A 25,331-nucleotide genomic window follows, 5' to 3' on the forward strand; every position below is an offset into this window, starting at 1 on the left:
TTTATAAGTCTATAGGAAAATTCTGCACGCACTTGTTTGGGTACGTTATTGAGTTGGTTAACAAACATAAATATAGGCATGTGGTCACTAATATTGTGAATCAAAGTGCCAGCCGTAACAAGGGAAGTATCAAAGTTTGTTATAAAAAGATCTAAGAGTGTTGATGACTGTGAAGTGATTCGCGTAGGAGCCGTTATAACATTTTGACAATAATGCGAGCTTAACATTGATTCAAGTTCTAATTTAACACTGCTCTCAGCTAACATGTTGATGTTGAGGTCACCACCTAAAATCAAGGCATATTTTTTTTCACTCACAAATTCTAACAGTGAGTCTAAAAAAGAAAAAAACAAACGGACATTATTTGATGGAGGGCGGTAACATACACAAAACACTGATGTACCACATCTAACAGTGAGTATTTCATATAGAGGGGAAATGCAGGAGAATTCAGACATCAATTCACAGTCTATTTTACTTGAGATTAGCATAGCTACGCCACCACCCCTTTTGCCTGTGCGGTTCATGTAGTATGATTTATAAGTTGGAAACGTAAATACATCATCTTCCGAAGCAAACCACGTTTCCGAAAACATCACAACGTCAAAATTTACTTGTGCTTCACTAAAAAAATATTCGAGCTCATCCTGTTTATTCCTTCCCGATCTAAGGTTGAAATGAACGCAACTGAGGCTTTTTTCACAACAAGTGTCATACAAGTTTTTAAGATTAATAAGGTCTATAGGTGCGGTTAAGGGAAACATGTTAAGACGAGTATCAAAAGAATATCAGGAAGTAACAATGCAATGCGGGGTAACAGTATCACAGCTTATCAAGGTCACCCAAACGACGAATGACAACCGCGCTATCACCCTCTCTTTTCCTAACGAGAATCTTGCCGTTGCAGTGCCATGAAAAACGATAGCCATTGTTCTGTGCCCAGTCTTTTGCGTTGCGCAGCAGCTCTCTGTTTTGCTGGGTCATGTTTTCAGTGATCGAAACATTCGAAGCATCTCTTAGGGCTTTCCGCCTTCCTAGCCACTTATCACGAATTGATTGCTGGGCAAATCGAACTATAATTCCAGGTGTTTTGTTTGGCTTTGCCGGAAGTCTGTGGATAGCGGCGATGTCATTCCCAGTCAGCTCTGGCAGGTTAGCAATCTTGGCCACATCATTCAACTTACACAGCAAATTCTCGTCTGGCGTAACCCGGATGCCGTGAACTTCTATGTTTAGTCTCCGACTACGAAACTCGAGATCATTCACCGTAGCTTTCAGTTGTTGAATATCACTTGAGGTGCAGTCCGCCTCTAATTTCCCAACGCGTCTGTTTAAGCTACTAATGTCCTTTTCCTGCTTAGCTTGACAGTTCAAGATGTCATCGTACTTTTGTGACAACAGCTGGATTGAGACCTTAATCTCACCAACCTGAGCCGGCAGCCCTGCTAAAGCATCAAGCCTCCTAGTTATATCTGCCAGGCAAATGGTTAACTCAGAGTCCATGCTAGTTTTCTCCCCACTTTTCGCTTTAGATGAACGGCAAGCAGCACATCGCCATGCCCTGCGACCGCTCTCTCCTTTAGTCTTAAATGTCGTCTCCGACCAGCCAGAACAACTGCCAACATGGTAAGAGGACTCACATTCGTTGCACTTCAGGACACGCCCATCACAGGGGAGGGGCTCATCACAAGACTGGCACGTGCTTGTCATGGTACGTTGTCCAGGCATTCACAGTAGCACTCAGTTCGCACTCAATTCGGGAGCATTCAATTAGGAAAAAGGCACATTATGCACAGAGAACTCAGCAAAGCACTAAAACACGGTGGCAACGGCGGTAGCGGTAAGGCGGTATTGAGAAATAAGCGAATTTACCAACCTGGGTAAGCAAAAAGAGCTGATTAGGCGAACGTCCTTTCACCGCCGCCGCCGCCACCCGTGTGTCCAGGTACGATGTCGACGCCGGAAACACGTAAACACTTCCGCAGGCTCAGTGACGTCAAGATGTGATTCCGTAGCCACGGCAACCGTTTTCAGGTAGTCTAATAAATGGAGGAAATTTGAACGTTGTAAAGGAGCGCCGCTTTGATAAATGGCTCCAGCGCAACGATTCCAACAAGGCAGGAACCCTAAAGCACCGGCCGCCGAAATGCAGGACACCAACCTGGGTAAGCAAAAAGAGCTGATTAGGCGAACGTCCTTTCACCGCCGCCGCCGCCACCCGTGTGTCCAGGTACGATGTCGACGCCGGAAACACGTAAACACTTCCGCAGGCTCAGTGACGTCAAGATGTGATTCCGTAGCCACGGCAACCGTTTTCAGGTAGTCTGGGTAAGCAAAAAGAGCTGATTAGGCGAACGTCCTTTCACCGCCGCCGCGCCACCCGTATTGAATTGCTAATCAGAACGTTAACGCATTTTGAGGTAAACGTGCTCGATACGCCTCCACGGGTTAATTAAAAAAGCGTAATTTTGTGGCTCATTTTAAATCTTGAGAGAGCTAATCGCTTTTTATGAGTAAGCGGCTCCAAAACATAACCGGTGAAGCGGCGTCGAAGGCAAGCTCTCGCGTTTCACAGCTGCGGCTGATCAGCGATGGTTTTCGTCTACAGAAAACCTAAAAAAAAAGAGACCTCGTCCATCTTTCTTGTGTCTTCCTATGCAAGTCACTGTGAAAGTTTGGCGGTACAACGCTCTTTCTTCTATTCACGGCTACAAATAGCGCACGCATCAGCGAAAGCACAGTAGCAAGTGCGGTAAGCGCCATGGCTTTTCCCTACCAAGCGAAACCAAACGCCCAACAACAGCACCTCCACATTTTCGTCAGATGTTTCCGATAAAATTTTTCTATACGGCTTGCGGGGCGAATCGATTGCGCTTTATTTCTCTTCTTTTCTAGCCCTGTAAGGTTTACTGGTTTGGTTTATATCCAGCGGGAACACGCAGCTGCCGCATTCGTGCTTTGGACTTTGCACAACGCTCATGACATGTCGCTGTGCATTACGCAGGACCATGGTTCGTCGCGCTTGATTATGGTTGTCGAGTCGCACCCAAATAAATGAGTTCCAACACAACTACGCTATTTGGATCGACATACTAATTGTCTGTTCGAAATGCTGCTTGTGATAAACTTCCGTCGCTGAGAGTAGTCGAAATCAGCAACGAACACGTCCGCTGAGCGGACGCTGAGTGATTGCTGTCGGGTGGCGACTTCAAAGCTAACAACAGGAAGGAATACATAGGAGAGGGAACGGCACCTGGATTAGGAGCAACATGGTTAAATTATTGCTATTGCTTTTGCAGGCATGTGCTATGAACAATATAGCTATGTATAGAAGCGACAATGGCTTTTTTTTTATTGTCTTGCCGTACCCCCGCAAGTGTTGTGATATTTTGCATGATTGCTCGTCGATATTTCTCTTGTTGCTTATGACGAAAGACATTGAGGAGAATTCCGGACTAAAGATAAACAAGTTAGAGGAAATTATTCAGAATCAGGCTGTGATCGTCTGGAAGATGGATGACATAAAATGTAAAAGTGTCACATTGAGCGCTAATATAGACAGGATACATGGTCGCGAGGGTGCATTCGACGTGGTTAACAGCAGGATTGAGAAGTTGGAAACTCTATTACGACTGCATGAAAATCTGGTTAATTACGAGAACAGAAGCCAGCGTAATAACTTGTTAGTGCTTGGCGTAGCGTAGACTGAATATGGTGTAGAGAACGAGTCAAATTTACGGAAACTCGTTCTGAGAAACAGGTTTGAAAAAAAAAAGTGGGTTTGCAAGTCGAAACATCCGAGCTGTTCATTGCCCTGTAAAACCACAAGCAAGGAATTGTAGACCAGTTATTCTTACATTTCACGGCGCCAGAGAAAATGAAACCGTGCTGAAAAAAAGGACCTAGCTGAAAAGTACTCCTTGGCGCGTTACCCCTACTACACGAACGTTGTCGAAGGAGTGGATCACCCATAGTCTGCCTCACCTGTCTTAGTGGAAAAAATTTGTGACTTTGTGTGTGCTAATGCCAAAACAAACACAAGATTAATATTGGCCGACTATTTTAACATTACCCACATATACTGGCAAAACCCATGTTTTGTTGGCTCCGATTCATGTGGAGTAGAAAAGTTACTGCAAGTTGTGTTCATGCATAACCTAAACCAAATTGCACAAGAAAACTCAAGCATAACGTCGACATTGGTGTCATTGTTGGATGTGGTGTTTCCGTCAGATAAATTGAGCGCATATACTGTCAGTATTGAAGATGGTATTTCTGACCACAAGATGACTGTTCTTCCGGTTGCAGTTGGAGTCAGTGATTGTTTCGAGCCCTACATTCATGTACGCATTAAGGATTATGCATGCGCTGATGACGTCTTTATTGCTGTAGTCTGCGCCTAATAGCATTATAATTGATATTGAATCTAAAAAGTGGATGAGCTGTGGCAGCACTTTCAGTTATTCTTACAGCAGTGTGTGGACAACTTTATACCCTAACTCGCGTAAAAAAGACAAAGCACTTCAGCCTTTAGATAATCAGAAATACAAGTCACAAGAAATTCGAAAAGCCGTGTAACCAGAAAGATGAGTGTGCCCAAGTTTCTCCACTTCGAGTGGAGGTAAAGCAAGCACGGCTATTTTCTAAATAAAACTTTTTGGTAGCATACTTTGCCTATTCTTTAGAAATTCGCCAAAAACGTTTTGGAAATACTTCGGTGATAGGAAGGAAGAGGTATAGCTAGGAATGAAGAAAAGAGAAGCAAGTACTACAAAACAAAAAAGATATTGCAAATCACTTAAATCACTTATTCTGCTCCGTCTTCACCGCGACAGAAGATGACGTCGACATAAGTTCGTAATGTATCTCGCGTAGCCAAATAAATGGATGACTTCAAAATAACCCAAGAGGGTGCATATTAGCTCCTATAAAATATAAATGCGAACATAGCAAACAGACCAGCTGACATACTGGCCCACAGTATCCTAAAATTAAATTTGAAAAATCTCTGAAAACACATTTTGTGCCCAGACTGGCACATTGCCATAGTCACTTCAGTATTTAAAGGAGGAATCCAAATGAAGGTGAATATTTACCGGTTTACATCTCTCAAATCCCCCTCTTGTAAAGATTTTGAACACATAATAGCTAGGCATACTATTTGCTACTGATAAAATATTTGTTTACTCGCACCAGCATGGTTTCAAAACTGGCCTCGCCCCTATCACTCAACTCACACAGACAACTCACGGTTCACTAACTCAGTCGATACCTAAGAGAAGATTCATGTAATAGCCATAGATTTTGCCAAGCCTTCAATGAGGTGCCCTACATTAATCTAATATATAAGCTGGGAATAGCCAGAGCTAATGCCACTAATAAAAAGTGCTTTAGAGATACCTAACCAATTGCAGTTAGCAGGTAAGAATGCATGGTCATGTCTCCAACTCACTTTCAGCGTTCTCTCGAGTCCCACCGGGATCTGTCCTAGAACCACTCTAATAGTGTAAGAAAAATGATAGTTGGTTTAAGAGGTACTTACTTTTTGGCACACTTAGGCCGCCGAATATCACAAACGCAGGGTAAAGAAACACACAACGACAAGCACAGGCGGAACTTACAACTAAAGTAGACTAAGCGCAACCCCATAATTAAGTGCACAATATAGAGACATGCGCGCTCTCCACACAGCCTTATGCTATCCAGCTATCGAACTATTTCTTTTCGGATGCACACAACGTCAAAGACGTGTCGGTGATACACTGCTCTCCTTTGTTTTAATGTAATAGGCTTCCATCAATTCACACGCAGTTTCATATCTACTTCTACATAGAATCTTGATCTCTTTAAAGCGTGGCACACACTTGTAGGCTTTGCACTGCATAGGCAAATGTGCCAAGCCATCCTTCTTTAGACTTAATTCATGCTCAATGGGTGTTGCTAAAAACTTTTTCATTCTTACAGCGCCCAGTGAACCCAATATACGAGTTGCCACAAGAAAGAAAAATCTCATAAACCACACCTTTGGCGCATTTCCCGTACGTCGTGCCGTGTGTCTGTTCAATGTGCAGCGCACATTGACCAGGCTTTCATAGCAGTAATATCGAGATATGTTGACAATTACCTGGTGGTGATAAGGGGAGTATAGCATGGGGTAAATGTGTCCGGAGTATTCGCGCCTGGCCCGAAGGAAACACGGACTATATTTACGACACACCGTGACTGCCCACAAGTTGGAACTAATGAAATTTTAACTACACCCGATTGAGGCTCAATCTGAAATCGTGGGTCATCAGGTTTGTGCCACACATGCACGGCGATAAATTTGGTTGTGCGCCAACACGTTTTTTTGTGTGTGTGTGTGTGTGTACACGCACACGCACTGTGATGGAGGGGGAAATGCTTCGAACCAGTGCGCTTACATTAAGGGGCACGTTAAAAAGAATTGAGGGGGTCGCAATGTTTCGATTCATTCAATACGGCTTCTATCATAATCAAATTATGGCTTTTGGACGTTACACGTCAATTATTATTATTATTTGTTATTACTATTTTTGTTGTCGTTATTAATAATAATATTATTAGTAGAGTGGGCAGCGGAGCTTACACTAATGTGGTAGCATCAAACGTATGTTTGCGCTGTGATTGCGCAACAGCTAGTATCAAGAATGTGGGGCATTCGTTTTTTTTATATATACCGGGCGTCCATCTGCTCATATGGTGGTTTTAGCACGTTAAACCCCACATATTGATATTTTTTTGAAATACAGGAATTATCTCTCACGAGATGGCCATTGGAAAGCAGCCGTATGATTTTAACTCCCGTTACCTCTAGTGAGACAGCGGTCTTCTCAGATCCACTTACAAGTTCCCAATTGTATCACACAGCGCTGAACTCAAAAAAAAAACGCCACATTCAAATATGTGCCAAACGGCTAGCCCAAAATAGGTGTCACAGAACTCCTGTGTGACAGTGCTCGTCTGCTGACCTGAAAGTCGCAGTTTTATTCTCGGACGAGCGAGGAGCTGCTTGTTGTAGGCGCAATGCTAGAGGCACTTGCATTACTTCAGGGCATGCTGGAGTGCCCCTGGTGGACAAAAAACTCGAATCTCCTCACTACTGCTTCGCTCGTAATCATGCCGTTATTTTACATAAACTCATTTTACCAATACAACAAATAAGTGTTGCAGTTTCTTTTATGGTTCGACCAGGTGGAACACGAAAGCACTCATAATCAATAAAACAAGATTTTGATATCAAACGGAACTCAGTGATGTAACCTAAACCAACCGCGTTGCAGTTCTCTATTTTTCTTAGCTGGGTTATAACCCAAAGCTCTCCAATAAACATGATAGGTACGAATGCATTTTGTGCGGGTGGGAAAATTCGATGTAATTCCGAGGGATCACACTGCTGCCATAACCGATAGCTGTTGCGAACTTGTGTGTTCTGTACCTAGTTGTTGCCTTTAAAATATGGCAAACACTATTAAGGGGTGGCCTTATAGGTTATATACATGAGTGCACTGCTTTGTTATAAATATTTCTGTTAACAGGTGCTAGCGTAAGTACAAAAAATTATCAAAGGTGGGGAAGAGGATGGGTGTATGTGAACAGTTTGGCGTCACTTTTTGACACTAGAAAGTTTATATTTATTTTCGTGTGAGTGACTGCATTTACCAGTATTTGTCTAATATTTTGTGCCTCTAATCAGAAATCTCTTTTTAATCGCTTTTCCAGCAAGTACACTACTAAAGATCACTCACCACAACTACCTCTTTAGCAAGCGAAGAGTTCCTATATGATGGTTTTTTTAATGGTACCATTGTGTTGCCTAGACAATAAAAGTGGAATTTTCTAAAGCATGCCATATGCATCTGGTGCTAATGCGTATTTTTCGCAATCTATTTTTTATGTAAGAACAGTGGAGCTTGCCCTGCTATAGCGAAGTGTATGTTCACGCCTTTCTTGTGCCACACCACGTGTAAATAATATCTGGCATTATTTTTTTCAAATACTGGGATTCTTTTCTTCGGGAACACATCAGGAAACAGCCATATGGTTCTAACCCTTCCCTGATATCTCTCGCTTCACTTATTACCACCTTTCAGGCCCAATATTTGCCTTAAAATACTTAAGCTCTCTACGAGACAAAGTGACCGCGGTAACTCTGGCACACTTTCTTTCATTCTCGCGGATAGGAAACGCTTCTATGTTTTTTTTCGTGTTGCCTGATCATTGCTTTCTCTAAGCACACGTGTCATGGTGAATTCACGAGCACAACCAGACGTGCGGCAAGTATTCGCGAAATCTCCATTTGCTGCCTTCACGTCAACTGCTGCACGGTACGCTCGCAATCTGTCATTAAGACGGCGCCCAGTTGTCCCAATGTGGCATCTAACACATAAAATGTTTTATTCCTTAGCAAGAAATGCTTGGGATGGTAAAAGACGCCATCGAGGAGTCGCATCCTTTGAGCTTTCAAGGCTCTTACGTGCTATCGACTGAGAGTTTTTTTTTTAGAATTACTATCTTTTATTCTTGCAAATACATTTTCCCTTTTAATGAGCAGCTTTTATACTGAGGGAGGGTGTTTGTCTTCAGTCTACCTTAGTTATGGTTTTATGTACATTGTTTCCGCTGACTGTGACAGACGCACTGAAGCGCACATTGACCAGGCTACGGAGCAGTAATATTGAGATATGTTGGCATATACCTGGTGGTAATAAAGGGAGTATAGCCTCAGGTATGAGAATGATGTGTTCGGAGTATTTCAAAGCTGTTTAGTGCATGTTCAAAATATTTTAGTTTACGCATGAGTTGCCAGAAGGAGGGAGTATTCAGTTCCTGAATGAGTGTTTTAATATACCTGAAAAGTACGTCTACTACAAGTCAGGTGCCGGATAACAAACTGCACATAGACGGCGCGCTCGTGCGTACTTACTAAAACCCTGTCTATAGGGAGCCCAACAATAAAAAATACCCGTGACATACGCCTGACACGGAAGTCACGCATACAGACGGTAAGAGCAGATGCAAGAAGAAAAAAACAAAGAATAAAAAGGGGGAGAGCCGCCATCTTCGTTAAGCCAGCCTGGCGTAAGGAGCCGGCATCAACTTACGCAGAACCATTCAGCAACAAGCGTGAGCGCGGGAAAAAAGCGAAGGAAATGCCCCCCTCCCCTTCCCACGCCAGCTGGGCGCCCGGCACCGGTGTGACGTTTATGGTCGCCTGCAAGCCGTGGCATTTGTGCGTCGCCGTTTCGTCCCACTATTTGTGGTGGTCGTTTTTCTAAAAGATGGTCCTAGACGGAAACATTTTGCAGTGCTATATGGCACACTTTATTCAAGATATCATACATCTCTCTGCATTTGTGCATGCACTGGGATGTGCAGTGTCATTGTTACTCTTTCGACTTCAATAAAAGAGTACAAACAACTTTCCGTTCATCAGTTGTAGAGGTATGACGCTGTGTCATGCACTAAAGTATAGTAGTAGTGCATGCGTGACAGCTTTCTGAAACACTGGCCTATGTATGTTCATGCTCATGTTCTACCAAACAAGTTGAACTGATGATTTTAGAAAAGCATGGCAAAAAAAACAACCCGAAGGCCGCGAGACAGAAAAAAGTTGAAAATTGAAAATCTATTGATCGATCTTTGAATAGCGGTTGCGTAATTTCATCATGAAAATCAAGAAGAGAAGTCAGAAGTCAGGTGCGGAAGTCAGCAGGAGAGCCCCGCTGCGGTGGTCTAGTGGCTGAGGTACTCGGCTGCTGACCCGGTCGCGGGTTCGAATCCCGGCTGCGGTTGCTGCATTTCCGATGAAGGCAGAATTGTTGTAGGCCTGTGTGCTCAGATTTGGGTGCACGTTAAAGAACCCCAGGTGGTCGAAATTAGGAGCCCTCCACTACGGCGTCTCTATTAACCATATGGAGGTTTTTGGACGTTAAACCCCACATCAATCAATCAATAGAAGTCCGTAGGAGAGCGTATGTCACCGACATTTGCTCACTTTTTTAATATTAGGTACAGTTCTCATATTCCAGCATGAATTTGTAACAGTGAACCATGACCAAGACAACCAGTATACTGCTGTGAAATAATGTACCAGCTATAAAAATCCCTATTTTCTAAAGAGCAACTGCTAGCAGTAACAATAAATGTTTTGAGGTTCGTTCTGCATCATTTATTGACTGCAACTGCATGCCGACGTTCGCGAAAGAGATGTGCAGAGGCATTATTTATTTGGAGGGAGACCGACTTGTCCGTCGCTATTTTGTGTACGTCATACTTGTCCTGGCGCACGTTTCGGCATTCACTTGAACAACGATGTGATGCTGAATAAAGGTAAGAGTAGCCACTCCCCATAAATAAGATCAGTTAAAGACTGAAAGTAAGTAAAAAGCACTTTATATAGCGAAATAATGCGCATAAATTCTAATTGCAGAACTAAGCCATCCTTGAAATGCTAAAAAGATGCTGCTGCCCCAGCGTGCAGGTCGCGGTAGTTCACGCGTACAAAATGCAAATGTTAGAGTAGGCACGCTAAAATACCAATGCAACGTTTACGTGCAAAAGCCGCTTGTCTTCAAACAGATGAGAACAAGGCTACTGTCACTGACACTCGTGTACCTCCCGACACAAATCAGCCAAATTTCTCACAGCACACGCACGTGCGAAAAACATACGCAGGTTTCGACAGCCGCACACAGCCTCGTCCGCGAATTTCGGCGAGCGTAACACCCGCAGTTCATGGGGAAGCACTAAAACGACGCAAAAACACACGTTAATCGTTCTTGCGGAGCGGTGCACCATGAACCGAAGTCGGAGCCGAAAGCACTCACCGTGGTTTTCTCGAATTCGTGAAGCCCTACAAACTATTCGCTGATGAAATGCATGCACATGGGACAAAAACAGTTCAAGGTTCCGAAGACGGTTTGCAAAAACCAACTTTGTAGATATATACCCCCGCAAAAAGACTCGCCGCCATGCGGTGGTGTTGTGGTGATATTACTTGCATATGCTGACGATGTGGTAGTACTCTGCCAGGATAGAGTATATGTGAAGTCATTTACATGGCAAATAAACTTTGTGACATGACGGGCAGTGTAATTAACTGACATAAAACAACTGTCTTTTGGTGCGACAATTGGGATGTGAGGCCCGAGGTATACCTTAACGTAAAATTGAATTGAATTTGAATTGAATTGAAGTTTATTTCGTCCTGAAATTCTTACAGGATCGGGAGCAGAGGTTAAAGGCTATATAGCCTGATATGGGGCCTCTGCTCCTAAATACAGTTTGGCACGCTAGCCGCTCAATCTGTCGCATTTGTTTTCCAAAATAAGTATATAACACAACAAGTAACACACAGAAATAAATAAAGAACACAATAAATAAACCATAACACAACGAAATTTAGCATGGGTTTGTCACACTATCTCAGGGAAAACATTACAAAAATTACTTTATAACAAAAGCGTCATCTGAAAAGAAACTTCAATACAGAATATAAAATAAAGCATAAGAAAAGCAACTACAACACATAACTCAAATTGATAGATAGGATGTAACAAATCAAGCACAGAAACTTTAATAAGCATACTCAATATCATGGTTCATTAGGATGGACTTGATGATGGTGTTCAAAGGTACGGAATTGAAATCTATGAGACCGTGTAAACGATTTAATATTGTAGGTATTTGATACTGAACGTGTTGCTTGCCATAACTTGTCCTAATTGCTGAGATTTTCCAGCGTTGCTGACGCATAGTATAATGAGTGTTGTCAGGCGGGTTCTGAAGACACTGTGGCTTGTTTTGTTTAATCCACTGCAGAAGTTTGAAATAATACAGTTTTGTTATTGTTAGTAATGCGTATTTTTCAAAGAGTGTTTTGGTTTTGAAATCCCTGATAATACCATGGTATTGCTCGAATGCTCGCAAAACTCTTTTTTGTAGAACTAGTAATTTTCGATAGTTTGTTTGTGTAGTAGTACCCCTTACCAAAATACCGTATGTCATTTTAGAGTAGAAAAGGGCGTAATATAATTCTATTTGTAACCATTTTGATAAGACTGGGCTGAGCTTATATAAACATCCAACGGTTTTACTGAGTTCTACCATTAGTTTTTCTATAAGTGTGTTCCATGTCAATCCCTCAGAAAACCATACACCCAGGAACTTCTGGCTGGTGACTTGATCTATCTCTTTGCCTTCAAATAAAACAGTTGAACTGTAGTTACGCGGCTTATTAGGTGGGGCAAAGACAATATATTTCGTTTTACTAACAATTAGTTGCAGTTTATTCAAACTAAGATACGCGGACAACTTTCGTAGGTAGTTATTAATCCGGTGTTCAAGCTCTAGAATGGATGTGCCGCTAAAGAATGTGTTAGTGTCATCTGCATACATTATTAACTTGGAAGAACATGGCATATCACACAGGTCATTTATATAAATTATTAACAATAGAGGACCAAGAATTGACCCTTGTGGTACTCCTCTTGTTATGTTTAAGTAAGTGGACGCACTTTTGTTTATGCAAACATATTGATGGCGGTTTGTTAGATAGTTTTTCATTAACTCAAGAACCACACCACGTACACCATACTTGCTAAGTTTAGCCTTTAGTACTTCACGACATACCGAATCAAACGCCTTTCTAAAGTCTATGAACAAACCTAGTGAGTACAGTCTATGTTCGATGTTTGCGATCAGTTCGTGTTTAATATTAATCAAGGCTGCTTCACAAGGTTTATTTTTTGAAAACCATACTGAGCCTCACTGATCACATTGTACTTGTCAAAACATTTGTACAAGCGTACGTTTATTGCATTCTCAAATACCTTAGATAAAACAGGAAGAACGGATAAAACAGGAAGAACGGCCTGTAGTTTGCGAATAGCCGTTTATCACCACCCTTGAAGACTGGGCATACTCTCGCTATTTTAGGCTGTCTGGAAAATACCAGTTTCAAACATTCTATTCATTATATAAACAATCATTGGAGTTATAACATCAACTACGTATTTTAGCGTTGTCTTGATCTGATCAAAGCCAGCGGCTACGTTATTTTTAATCTGGTTTATCAATTGTATTACTTTCTCTGATGTCACTTGGGATAGTGACACGGAGTTTATGAGCCCACACTCTTTTAATGTAACACAGGGAGCTATATCGCTATCGTTTTTATATTCTGCACTGGTGACAAAGTAATCATTCATCTTATTCACTGCGTCACTATCAGATAAGGTACCTGCATTAGTATGAAAACATAGCGGTGGTGGCTTTTTTTTTCTCTGACATTCGATTCTTAACCTCGTCCCACACCTTCCTAGAGTCATTTTTTTATTTTCGTATATAACTTTTCATAATATGTTTCCTTCGCACGCTTTAAGTCGGTGTTCAACGTATTTCGGTATTTTTTAAACTCTGACAACGCCTTCCAAGTTCAGTGACCGAACAAATGTGTGGTACATTTTATTTTTTGTTTCAATCATTTTCAATAGCTTTTCATCAATCCACGGCTTCCTTGCACGTTTGGGTTTTGGTTTTCGCAAGGTCATTTGAAATGATTGATTATAACATAGTCTAAGTTTTTAGAAAAATGCCTCGTATGCTGCATTCGGATTTCTTTTCTCAAACACGCATGTCCAATCAACTGATTGAATATGTGAGCGAAACACTTCCAAGCCTGCCGCACTAATGCTGCGAGATAAGGCTTCCACTGTGGTTTCACGTTTGACTTGCATATTTGGCAGTAAACAAAAAATTGGTAAATGGCCGCTTACGTCAGCCGTTAGCAGTCCAGAAAAACCGTCTCGGGAAAAAATGTTTGTTACACATATGTCGGGTGAAGTTGAACTTTTTTCTGTTAATCTTGTGGCTTCCGTGATAAGATCAGTGCATGCAAAGGAGTGTATGATTTCAATAAACTATTTAGCTGCAGTGTTACTCGATAACATATCTATGTTGACATCCCCCATTATTACAAAAGGCATCGAAAATCGACAAAATGGGAAAGCAAACCCCTAAATTACCTCCGTGTACCCTTGTACAGCTATCGCGACAACGTGGATTACTGGAAAGGTGAAGCAGAAACCCTCAGGCAAAAAAAAAAATTGCCTGGGGTGGTCGGGATCTGTCTATATTCGCACGTGCGACTGTATGCAATATGTTTTTGATATCAAAAATCTGGTATGTCATGCAAGATATTCGTATGTAACGCGTCAAAGTACCGAAGCTTCACAGGATATTTGCTGTATTTGTGTGTAAATCGCCGTGGGAACGTACAAGCCAGTGTAATTTATGCCAGTTCGTTAGCAATGGCGGACTCGGTTTATGTCATTTATTTATTATACAAGTTGTCTCTCGGTTTATTTTCCTGCACGATCAAAGAAACAAATTTCTGCAAACAGTGATAAAAGTAAGACTGTCATCACGCATCCCAGATTTTGTTGTGTCTACAAACAGTGATATGTGCCGATATGTGACTGGTTTTTTTAGAGAAGTTATACTGTCTTTTGAGTTTTTGGAAAGTGCGTTTTTCGCTGGAATATCTTGCCACTGTTAAGCGAAAAAATCTGCACACGGATCTTCGTGATGTCTTGTTCCCAACACCTTTGTACAGATCTATGTTCAATAGAGGAGCCAGACAGGATGTTTTGAAAAGGGTCAAAAAGATGAAAGTAAAAGCAAAAACTTTCTTTTTTAAATTGCATTCCGGGACTCTCCCCATAAAGTAGTGGCTACCGGACAAGGGAATCGATGTACCATGGACAACCGATTGTTTACTTTGTAAAACACCTGAGACAATAGACCATGTGTTTATTCATCACTGGGACGCTGTCTTTCATTGGGACATCCTTCAAGGAACATTGAAAAAATATCTCCCCATTACAAGTCATGGCATTCGTTTTCTCTGTGTGGATAATGAGGACGGCATACCATACGACATGGTTATGTTAATTAGCCTTCAGAGCATCTGGCAGACCACAATGGCTTACATACATCTTGACCAGAACATACGTCCTGTCCGGGAGGACTTCATTGCAAATGTGCGGTATATCACTGAGGTGTATAAACAACCAGAAGAACATCCCAGCTGGTTAACATTGTTAGAGGAATCGTGCAACCTGAAAAAAATTTAATGTGAGCACTTCGGATCAAATATTGGTCCAAGAGTATTTTATCATTCATGTTTCTGAGTGAACACATGTAAAGAAAAACAGGTAATAAAGAAAGAAAAGGTGGCGTTGTGGTGCAATGTGTATAACATCTGCTTCACGCGCATGCGGTCCCGAGTTCGATTCTAGGGCTGTGCTCTGCATGTTAATCTCTCAAATATAGGTAATTGTGATACTAATGGTTTTCTAATTACCTATCGCCATATTATCTGCAGCATTCTCGGCGAGAAACTACTCTGAAAAGCGTAAAATAGCACTTTTTTCCCACCACCGCATCAAGGCCGGGCCGCCTACAGAAAGCCATGTCTAACCACAGGCCGCATCTTGCGAAAGAAATTTGACCTCAAATCCCGGCTACTTTTCGTTTTGGCTGTTCTGAAGGCAACTTCAAATCGGGCCGGTTTCTTTGCAACGCGGCTACGGAGCCGCATAGAGGCGGTGACAATTTGACTCGATTTCTTGTCGGCGGGCGCGTAGTCTAGTCAGGATTCGATTTAGAGTGTAGAGCTGAGAACAATGCTAAAAAAATGCTGACGTATGATTCGGTTCATTCAAACCTAATTAAAAGGGGAATAAGGCGGGCTGCCTTGGGGCTCCCCTCGCCGTGTCACGAGACCACTTTGTTGGGTAATGTTTGCTACGCCAAGAAGAACGCCTTGAGCGGCGAGTTTCTCCAAGGAACACATCCTTTCTGTGGCCTAAGTCCTCCTAAAACAGGTGAGGACGGAAGTGGGAGCTCGATCTAGGTCCTCTGGCAAGCCAAGAATGAGGCGCGTTGCCTTGTCATACATGCATCGTTCTTTCCACCGGCTAAAGAAGGTGCACGTCCATGGCAGCATAATGCAGTGTGTTGGTGGCACTGTTTTCTCCAGAGAGCCTGGAGGATATAAGTGCCCCATGGTGAATCGTCGCAAAGGCAAAGACGCAAATGTGCCAGATGATTCTTATGTACAAGATACACCTTTCGCGGGGCAGATGCTACATAGGGCAGACGAAGCATTCTCTTAATTACACATTGCGAGTGCGCCGTCTGACAGTTGACGCGCAGGCAGCAGGGCGACGTTTGGCGGATCATTGCCCCTGGTGTGGTTGCGCTCTATAATTCACCACTACACGTATGCTTAGAGGAGGCAAGGATCAGGCAACATGAGAAATCATAGAAGCGTTTTTTTTTTTTGGCAAAAATAGAAGAAAATGCGTCAGAGTTGCATCGGTTGCTTTATCCCGTAAAGAACTTGAGTATTTGAAAGAAAATTATGCGTCTGTGGGGGGTTAACACAATACGCTGCAAATATGAGAAAGAACCTCGGAGTGTGATGGTGTGCATGCGCTCGTGTCCGACGGTTTTCGGCTTTTAGATGTTGTCTTTCAGTAAAAAGTCAGTTCATATCTAGCGCCCCTCCTGTGTATGTGTTGTACACTTGTGTGTGGGTATTTTTTTTCGCGCTACGAGTATGAGTGCAAGTGTTTGAAAGCAACCAGCCTGCATCACCGCGGTGTATCACACAGCCTGGAATAGGCAACCAGTAAAAGAGCGACGAATTGTAGGATGCACCGTCCGCTACCGGCTCCCGGTTCGAGGAGAGTACACAACGGCGAACCGCTCCGCCGCAAGCTTCAGGTTATTCGGGATTCACACGCGAGGTCGCCTGTTTATATTCGTCCTGACAAACCATAGTTGGTTTTTCAGACGTTGGCTGCTTCAACTAGAGCCTGAAGGACAAACGCAAATATCGAGTCCCATGAAATAAAAAAGGAAAAAAGAGGTAGGCCGTGGCAGTGACGAGAGCCACAGCGACAGGTATGCTAGGAGTACGAAACGCTAAAGCCAAAGTGTGCGAGAACCATTTCATCGCAGGTACGTGTGTATTACGCGCTAAAGAAAGCTTACCCATGAATGCGCTCTTAATATTATATTGAGAAACAAATGGTCGCACAGGCGCGCCTAGCAAACATAGGAACACGCGGGCGAAATCTACCTGCAATACGAGATGAGCGCCGGCAATTGCACCCATATATATCACAAAAAACGCAAAAGCTTCACTCAACAGTAAGTTTACACTAAGCGCTGAACGAGTCCGTTTGCGTTTATCTAGGCCAAACTGTGCGCCAGGACGGCACCCAAATGAAGAAGTGGGTTACAGAAGCACAGGGTTTCGATAGTTCGGCGCCAATTATGTCTAACTGTATTCTTTATGTGCCGCCATGCCGCGCAGCTCGATAAAGATCAGAGTTCAAATAAGCATCTGGCTTCGACTTAGAAATGCAACTTAAGGCTAAAAAACACTTAAGGCTAAAAAAAAAGGCGGATCCCACGTACAGTGGGAATCGATGATATGCGAAGAACGAATGAGGAAGGTTGATATGTCACTTTAAAATCAGCACAACGTTATGAGATGGAGGTAAATTATGCCGTACATGGTTTCCGTGTCATGATTACCGTGTTTGGATGTGTCGTTTACCTTCGCCATTTATTCACGCCACGTGATGCCAAATTTAGTTTATGTGAATCTAGCGAAATGGCAGCGAGCACACTATGAATGTGGTATGCCGTCATGTTCTTACATGACGCGAGTGTCATGATTATCATGTTTTCACCAGTCCTATACCTTCGTCATCCATTGACGTCACGTAACACCAAATTTGGTATATGTTGAGCTAGCGAAACGGCGGTGAGTGTATCATGATGGGCCTAACATAATGCAACATATCGTTGACGCGTGCGCACACTGGGAACAGCGACGCTATACGTTAGCAAACGTGAGAATTCTATTGTCTGGCGCCAAGTGCGACTGGCACGACCAGCGTTAGTCGGCGCGGCACGACGCCAACCGGTGCGAAATGCAACATGCTGCATTTCGCACCGATGTGTTACCCAGACAGCACTGTGTCTGCCTCTTTTCGTGACGGAGGGACGCCGCACACGCTGAAACGCGCATGCGTCAAAGCAACGCAGCGCGGCGCGCGCCTGCGAGTATAAGGCAGGACCGGCGACTGGCGTGGCAAAGCCAAGGTGACGCGACAAAACGAACGCCGGCGCACACGCGCCGTGTCACGTCGAAGTGTATTGGCAGCCTTGACTGAGGCACATAGTCACGTTGTCACATGAAACGCATCTCATGATTATCAGGTTTGTACCACTTACATTCCTTCGCCATCCATTGACGTCACGTAACACCAAATTTGGCATATGTGAAGCTAGCAAAACGGCCACGATCGCATCATGAGTGTGGCATATAGTCATGTTGTTACATGAGACGCATATTGTGATTATCATGTTTGGTTGCGTCATTTACCAATGTCGTCAATTCACGTACCATAACACCAAATTTCATATATGTCACAATAACTAAATGGCCGCGAGTGCATCGTGAGCGTGTCATGTAGTCATGTTTTTGCATGACAAGCATGTCATGTTAATCATGTTTGCACGAGTATCATACCTTCGTTATCCATTGACGTCCCGTACCAAATTTGATATAGGTGAAGCTAGAAAAACGGCCAACAGTGCATCATGAGCATGGCATGTAGTCATGTTGTCACATGACACACATTGCATGATTATCATGTTTGCACCAGTCACATACCTTCGTCATTCATTCACGTACCATGATAGCAAATTCTGTATATGTGACACTAACGAAATGACCGCGAGCGCATCATGAGCGTGACATGTAGTCATGCTCTTACATGACACGCGTGTCATGATTTTCATGTTAGGCTTGGTCGCTTGTGTTTGCCATGTATTCATTTGATACCAAGCCAGTTGCAACATGTCATGTGAACGAAACCTTCGCAACAGCAGCAAGACCACGAAATGTAAGTTATGACATTCATAGAATACTTATCACGATTAATATATTATGACTAGTCAAATATAGTCTTCATACAGTCATGTTATGTCATACCAAGTTCGGTATTCATACCATTATTCAAACAGCCAGGAGAGCTAAAAATTGTATGCGGCTAGACAGACAGACAGATAGACAGATAGATAGATAGATAGATAGATAGATAGATAGATAGATAGATAGATAGATAGATAGATAGATAGATAGATAGATAGATAGATAGATAGATAGATAGATAGATAGATAGATAGATAGATAGATAGATAGATAGATAGATAGATAGATAGATAGATAGATAGATAGATAGATAGATAGATAGATAGATAGATAGATAGATAGATAGATAGATAGATAGATAGATAGATAGATAGATAGATAGATAGATAGATAGATAGATAGATAGATAGATAGATAGATAGATAGATATGCTCAATGTCGCCAATGACCGATAAGAAAGGCTTTGCATTTAAAAAAAAAAGAAGTCTCAATGTGATCTGTAAGAGCTGCGCTTCATTCCGATCAACTGACGATGTCGGTTGAAGCAGCGATCCCGAAATGAACTCTTAGCATACTGCAAAAGTCATTCCCATCCCGTGAAATCTTTAAAATGGTGATTTTTTATCTGCAGTAACGTACCATACAATGAAAACTGTTTTCTGTGTCAGCTGATCTTCTAGCCAAACTGACAGTACGCCCGAGAAGCATAAAAGCATTGCAGACCATTTTAGTGGGATAAAAAATTTTCTTACCGTTCATGGCTTTCTAGCTTGTCATCATCACAGCCACGGTTAGCGGAAACAATAAAACAACTTTTAGAGCACTGACATTGCATGAAGAGGAGCTTTTTTCAACGGACCGGTACGAAAATTCGGGCGTGCCACTGCAAACCCGTTGGGTGTGTCGAACCGGAAGCCGTCGTATCCCACAATTTCCTGCTATTGCCCATATTACCGGTCGTTTACTAAAAGCGCTTGCACTCTAACAAGTCTTTCATAACTGTTCCTTTGAAAAATGTTATTCAATAACTTGCTGGAAATCCCCGGTCAATTTAGCTAATGAAAAAAAACCAAGCTTGCTTGAGTAAAGATTCATTTCCCAGCTAAGTGCGATAGTGTTTGTATGGACGGTCTGAGCCTCGGTCACACAAAGAGTAAGTGGGATGACAAGTACACATATCACCGAGGGCGAGGCCTGTCGTCAATAACCCCGAAGCAGAGATAACGCCTTGACCGTTTTAAAGAGGATAGTTTTTTTGGGGGGGACCTTCGACGCAAAAGTTGGGTCTGTCTGTCTGTCTGTCTGTCTGTACGTACATTTGTCTGTTTGTCCACTCTTAACGGCACCGATTACTTGAAACGGCTGACCCCACCCGCAGCGCCCACCAATATTGTTCAAGCTTTAGCGTTCATACTTATGCAATTGTCAATTATTAAGCAATTATTTTGCAAGTCTGGGGCACTCTAACAACACGTATATATTCTGTTGTGCATCTTTTACTAGAAAATACATACATAAGTAATCTTAAGGACCATACGCTTATCACGCTGCGCTCACCATGCAAGCCTTGCACGAAATGTTGAGTGTTTCCAACGCATTGCTAAGACGCGATAGTGGTAGCACCTACCCGTCGCCTTGCGTTCCTTACCTTATCCTCTCTTAGACGGGCGCGCACACCCGTCTCAGAGCCACGCGCTTTGTTTTCCAAGAAGACTGCCAGGTAGCACACATGTCTCACATGTGACGTGACTTGACGCACTCGGTCGCCTCCACTGCACGCTCTAGGCACTCTAACGCAGCGCCTCAAAATACCATTCACCGATTTTCTTGCGCAGAACATCAAATTAATGGTTCACTCTCTCCACACGCAAGACTGTCGTCTTTCAACGACATTTGCAGATTACACGCAGATACGCGGCCATTTTTTTTTCGTCTGGCCAAGTATAAAGCGGTGCCGGTGGTGACGGCTACGTGCTCGAGCTCCATCTATTTGCTCCCGGTAAGTGGTAGTATTTAGTTGCCCAAGCGTTTTGTAAAGGGGTGTAAAATCCGATCCAAAGGATTTAGCTGCTTGCCTCACTTCGTGGAAAGCTAGCTGTGATGGTTAAAGAACGTTCGTCACTATGTTTGTTGATAGCGGACGAGGAAGGATTAACATGAACTTTTTATTTCATGGCATGGGTGGAACGGCTGACGGCGCATGGATACGCTACCGTGTGCAGCGCCGTTGAGTCGGACGTCGCGGCCAACCCAGCAGTCAGGGTCGCAACTCCGGAGGTCCAGGATCAGGCCACGGCTCACGAGGACCACACCCGGTAGGCCTCGCCCACGAACCTCTCCCGGCCACTGCACCCAGGCAGGAGCCGTTCGGCAGGTCTCGGCCTTGGATCTTGAACAGACACACCGGAGCTCGACCTCGCCGACAGGTACGGGTCTCACGTCCGGCTCAGGAACGCTGCCAGGAACTCGTCCTCTCGAGCGGCGCACCGCTTCCTCTGCCTTCGTGGCCTCAACCCTCGAGCTCTTTTTCGCACGTTTCTCGGTACGGCTCGGCACCGCTGGCGATCCTCGATTCAGCCAGCAACTCCCCTGGCACCTGGATCCTCGGCCACCCTGGTCCTCGCCCGGCTCCGTGGTCCTCTGTGCGCACTCCCGCGTCTCGCCCGGCACAACGTCTCGCTCATCCCTTGCCTATGTACGACGCTCTGGTGACACCGGCGCTTGATGGCATGGGTGCGACTACTGAGCAGTCAACCCGCATCGGAGACGCGATGCTTCATGCGGGGAATGGCCAGCCCGTCCAGCGAAGAACATGCGCCGAGACGCGATGCCCGACGCAACCGTGACCATTAGCCAGGCCACGTTCATCGCTGTGTCGAACGGCTGACCGTGGAGACGCCTCGCCGAGACCCGCGATGCCCTCGGCAAGGAAGAGAACAGCAGGCCAGGCCGCGCCCCGAGATGCAGTACTCGTCCCGGCAATGCCGCCCCAGCTGGTAGTTGGATGGCAGCAGCGTGGACGGCCGCGTTCCCTGGCCGGAACCTGGATTGCCTGCGTCCGACGCTTCGGCCCGCTGTCTCCCATCTGCCGCTGCTCCGGCTCGTCTCCAGCCACACAGCCTACTGCCACGTAATGGTCGCACGTGGCCCAATCGTGGCACGCCACCTCTATGGGACACCACAGGTCATCAGCTGATTCGCTGACACTCACGCGCACATTACACGCGCCTTGCCCCGCACTTCCGTCGTTGTCGTTTTCTTCACTCATCACAATAACCCCCCACACAAGAAAGTTGTTTCAGTCAAACAACTTTTCTCACAATACACAGTGATGAGGAAGAACAGTCCCGTGGACTCACGACTCTCGAGCAGTGGTGGCGGAGATGCCTGGACCAGCGCGGCCTCGGGCCTCGTTTCCTAGCTCTCTGGCCCCTCATTTCTTCTTCCTCCGCGCCCACCCATGCCAGCAAAGCCTCTCCACTCAGCCCCATCTCTTTCCCTAGCTCAACTAGCTTTCTCTTGTCGTCCATTCTCGTCCGCCACACACAAACAACGTGAGGCTCTCAGATGTAACGCGAGAGCTTAATCCTGGCAGGCTCGCCTTTTATTGTGATGGTTAAAGAACGTTCGTCACTATGTTTGTTGATAGCGGACGAGAAAGGATGAACATCAACAATTGATGTGAACAAAAGAAGCTTTATATTGCACACTAGAGAAGGAAGTGACACTTTGTTGTTGATGAGCTGCGCGAAGCAATGGCTCTGCGCCTCCTGCGCAAGGAACACGCCCCCAAGCAGCTGCAGCAGCCCGATGAAGGCCAGCGTCGGGTGCGGCAGGTGCGGCGGAAACACCTACTTGTACAGGCACACCTTGTTCTTCTCGGTCTTGTGCACTTCCTGGTCCAGGAATGGGAACGTCGCAGTTTGGGTCCCCATCGTCCCGACATGATGCGGTCGTCGACGTGCGCGAGGGCAAAGGTGGCTCGGCTGGAACGGCTGATCGCACACGGATGCGCTACCGTGTGCAGCGCCGTTGAATCGGACGTCGCGACCAACCCTGCAGCCTGGGTCGCAACTCCCGAGGTCCAGAATCAGGCCACGGCTCATGAGGACCACACCCGGTAGGCCTCGCCCACGAACCTCTCCCGGCCACTGCACCCAGGCAGGAGCCGTTCGGCTGGTCTCGGCCTTGGATCTTGAACAGACACACCGGAGCTCGACCTCGCCGACACGTACGGGTCTGACGTCCGGCTCAGGAACGCTGCCAGGAACTCGTCCTCTCGAGCGGCGCACCGCTTCCTCTGCCTTCGTGGCCTCAACCCTCGAGCTCTTTTTCGCACGTTTCTCGGTACGGCTCGGCACCGCTGGCGATCCTCGATTCAGCCAGCAACTCCCCTGGCACCTGGATCCTCGGCCACCCTGGACCTCGCCCGGCTCCGTGGTCCTCTGTGCGCACTCCCGCGTCTCGCCCGGCAGAACGCCTCGCTCATCCCTTGCCTATGTACGACGCTCTGGTGACACCGGCGCTTGATGGCATGGGTGCGACTACTGAGCAGTCAACCCGCATCGGAGACGCGATGCTCCATGCGGGGAATGGCCAGCCCGTCCAGCGAAGAACATGCGCCGAGACGCGATGCCCGACGCAACCGTGACCATTAGCCAGGCCACGTTCATCGCTGTGTCGAACGGCTGACCGTGGAGACGCCTCGCCGAGACCCGCGATGCCCTCGGCAAGGAAGAGAACAGCAGGCCAGGCCGCGCCCCGAGATGCAGTACTCGTGCCGGCCATGCCGCCCCAGCTGGTAGTTGGATGGCAGCAGCGTGGACGGCCGCGTTCCCTGGCCGGAACCTGGATTGCCTGCGTCCGACGCTTCGGCCTGCTGTCTCCCGTCTGCCGCTGCTCCGGCTCGTCCCCAGCCACACAGCCTACTGCCACGTAATGGTCGCACGTGGCCCAATCGTGGCACGTCATTTCTATGGGACACCACAGGTCATCAGCTGATTCGCTGACACTCACGCGCACATTACACGCGCCTTGCCCCGCACTTCCGTCGTTGTCGTTTTCTTCACTCATCACACTAGCTTTTTCTTGCTATATATCCTTCGCTTATTTCTCCTTCTAGCAAAACAATTCATTTTACTACAATCCCAAAGTCCAGCAGATCAATTGCTGTGTCAATACAATTTAGGTCAGTGCTTCAGCGTCTATTCATGACGTAAATATACCCAGCGATAAAACTTCCGTCCACACATCGCTGAACAAATAGGCTCATATGCAGAGTTACTAATCATTATGAGACAACATTCGTTACACAAAATGCATTCCATTAGTATAAAGAGGCCCCTACCGACCTTCACCTGTGAAGTAAAATAGCCGCTTCAACACTGATATTTTCAGTCGAGGCGACAGTCGGTGCTTATTTAATTTATTAAGGCAGTCATGCAGAGTTTAATATTACTGTTTATCAATACCAGCGACGTGAAGTGAGTGGTTACTTTCATTTGTCGCTTATAATAATATATACAGTTTTAATTTTTGAATATTTTCTGGCTACCTTCACATCGATATTCACTGGTACATGTTTCTGTTGTACATGTTTTGCGGCAACACTGCGCAGGCCTGCTTTTTAAATACGATAGTTTTTTGGGATACTTCCACGCAAAAATTTTCGTCTGTCGGCACATTTGTCTGTTCGTCTATCTACCAAAAGGACACCCAGAACGGCAAAAATACAATCCCATCCGCAGAATTTGCTACATTTTAAAGTGGAAACTTAGGAGGAAGCATTTATTTCGCACAATAACCAATCAGGCGCTTTTTGAGAAAGTTTTGCCCTTCGAAGTTTACGTTCCTTTTTGCTAGAAAGTCGGTTGAGCTCCCTATTGTGCCAGTATACATGACGAATAGGGACGTACTTCTGAGCTAGTTTTAAAACAGTAAACTTAAACATATTGTAATTGTTTTGCTCTGAGCGCAGGATTACACCAGGTAGAAATGGATCAAAGAGTAATTTCGGTCCTTCATTGTTAGCATCGTAGTTACGTTCCCATAATATTTGATTGTTTTGAACCACCTGCATGTTTTGAATTAATATATTAATACTGAAAATCAAGATTTGCTCACTCAGGCCCAGAAAATGCGTCATCGAAGAAACTGAGTAACCAACTGACTTGAGAACGAGGTCTAAAAGGAATGATGAACTTCGTTTGACGCGTGTGAATGAACACACTAACTGCACCAAAGTGGAATCCGCTCAAAGAGAGGTAACGTTACTGAACTCGGTTGAGGACGG

General features: G+C 44.9%; 1 long non-coding RNA gene across 1 annotated transcript; it reads right to left on the reverse strand.

Moving 5' to 3' along the window:
* Window positions 1–1,160: 1,160 nt before the first annotated feature.
* LOC119169467 (uncharacterized) lies at window positions 1,161–2,365 on the reverse strand. The gene is made up of 2 exons (XR_005109620.2): window positions 2,162–2,365; window positions 1,161–2,039 (listed from the first exon to the last, which is right to left on the reverse strand). It is a non-coding gene; the product is annotated as an uncharacterized LOC119169467 (long non-coding RNA).
* Between the last annotated feature and the right edge of the window lie 22,966 nt (window positions 2,366–25,331).

The sequence above is a fragment of the Rhipicephalus microplus genome, chromosome 2, assembly GCF_043290135.1.
Source record: "Rhipicephalus microplus isolate Deutch F79 chromosome 2, USDA_Rmic, whole genome shotgun sequence".
Taxonomy (NCBI): Eukaryota; Metazoa; Arthropoda; class Arachnida; order Ixodida; family Ixodidae; genus Rhipicephalus; species Rhipicephalus microplus.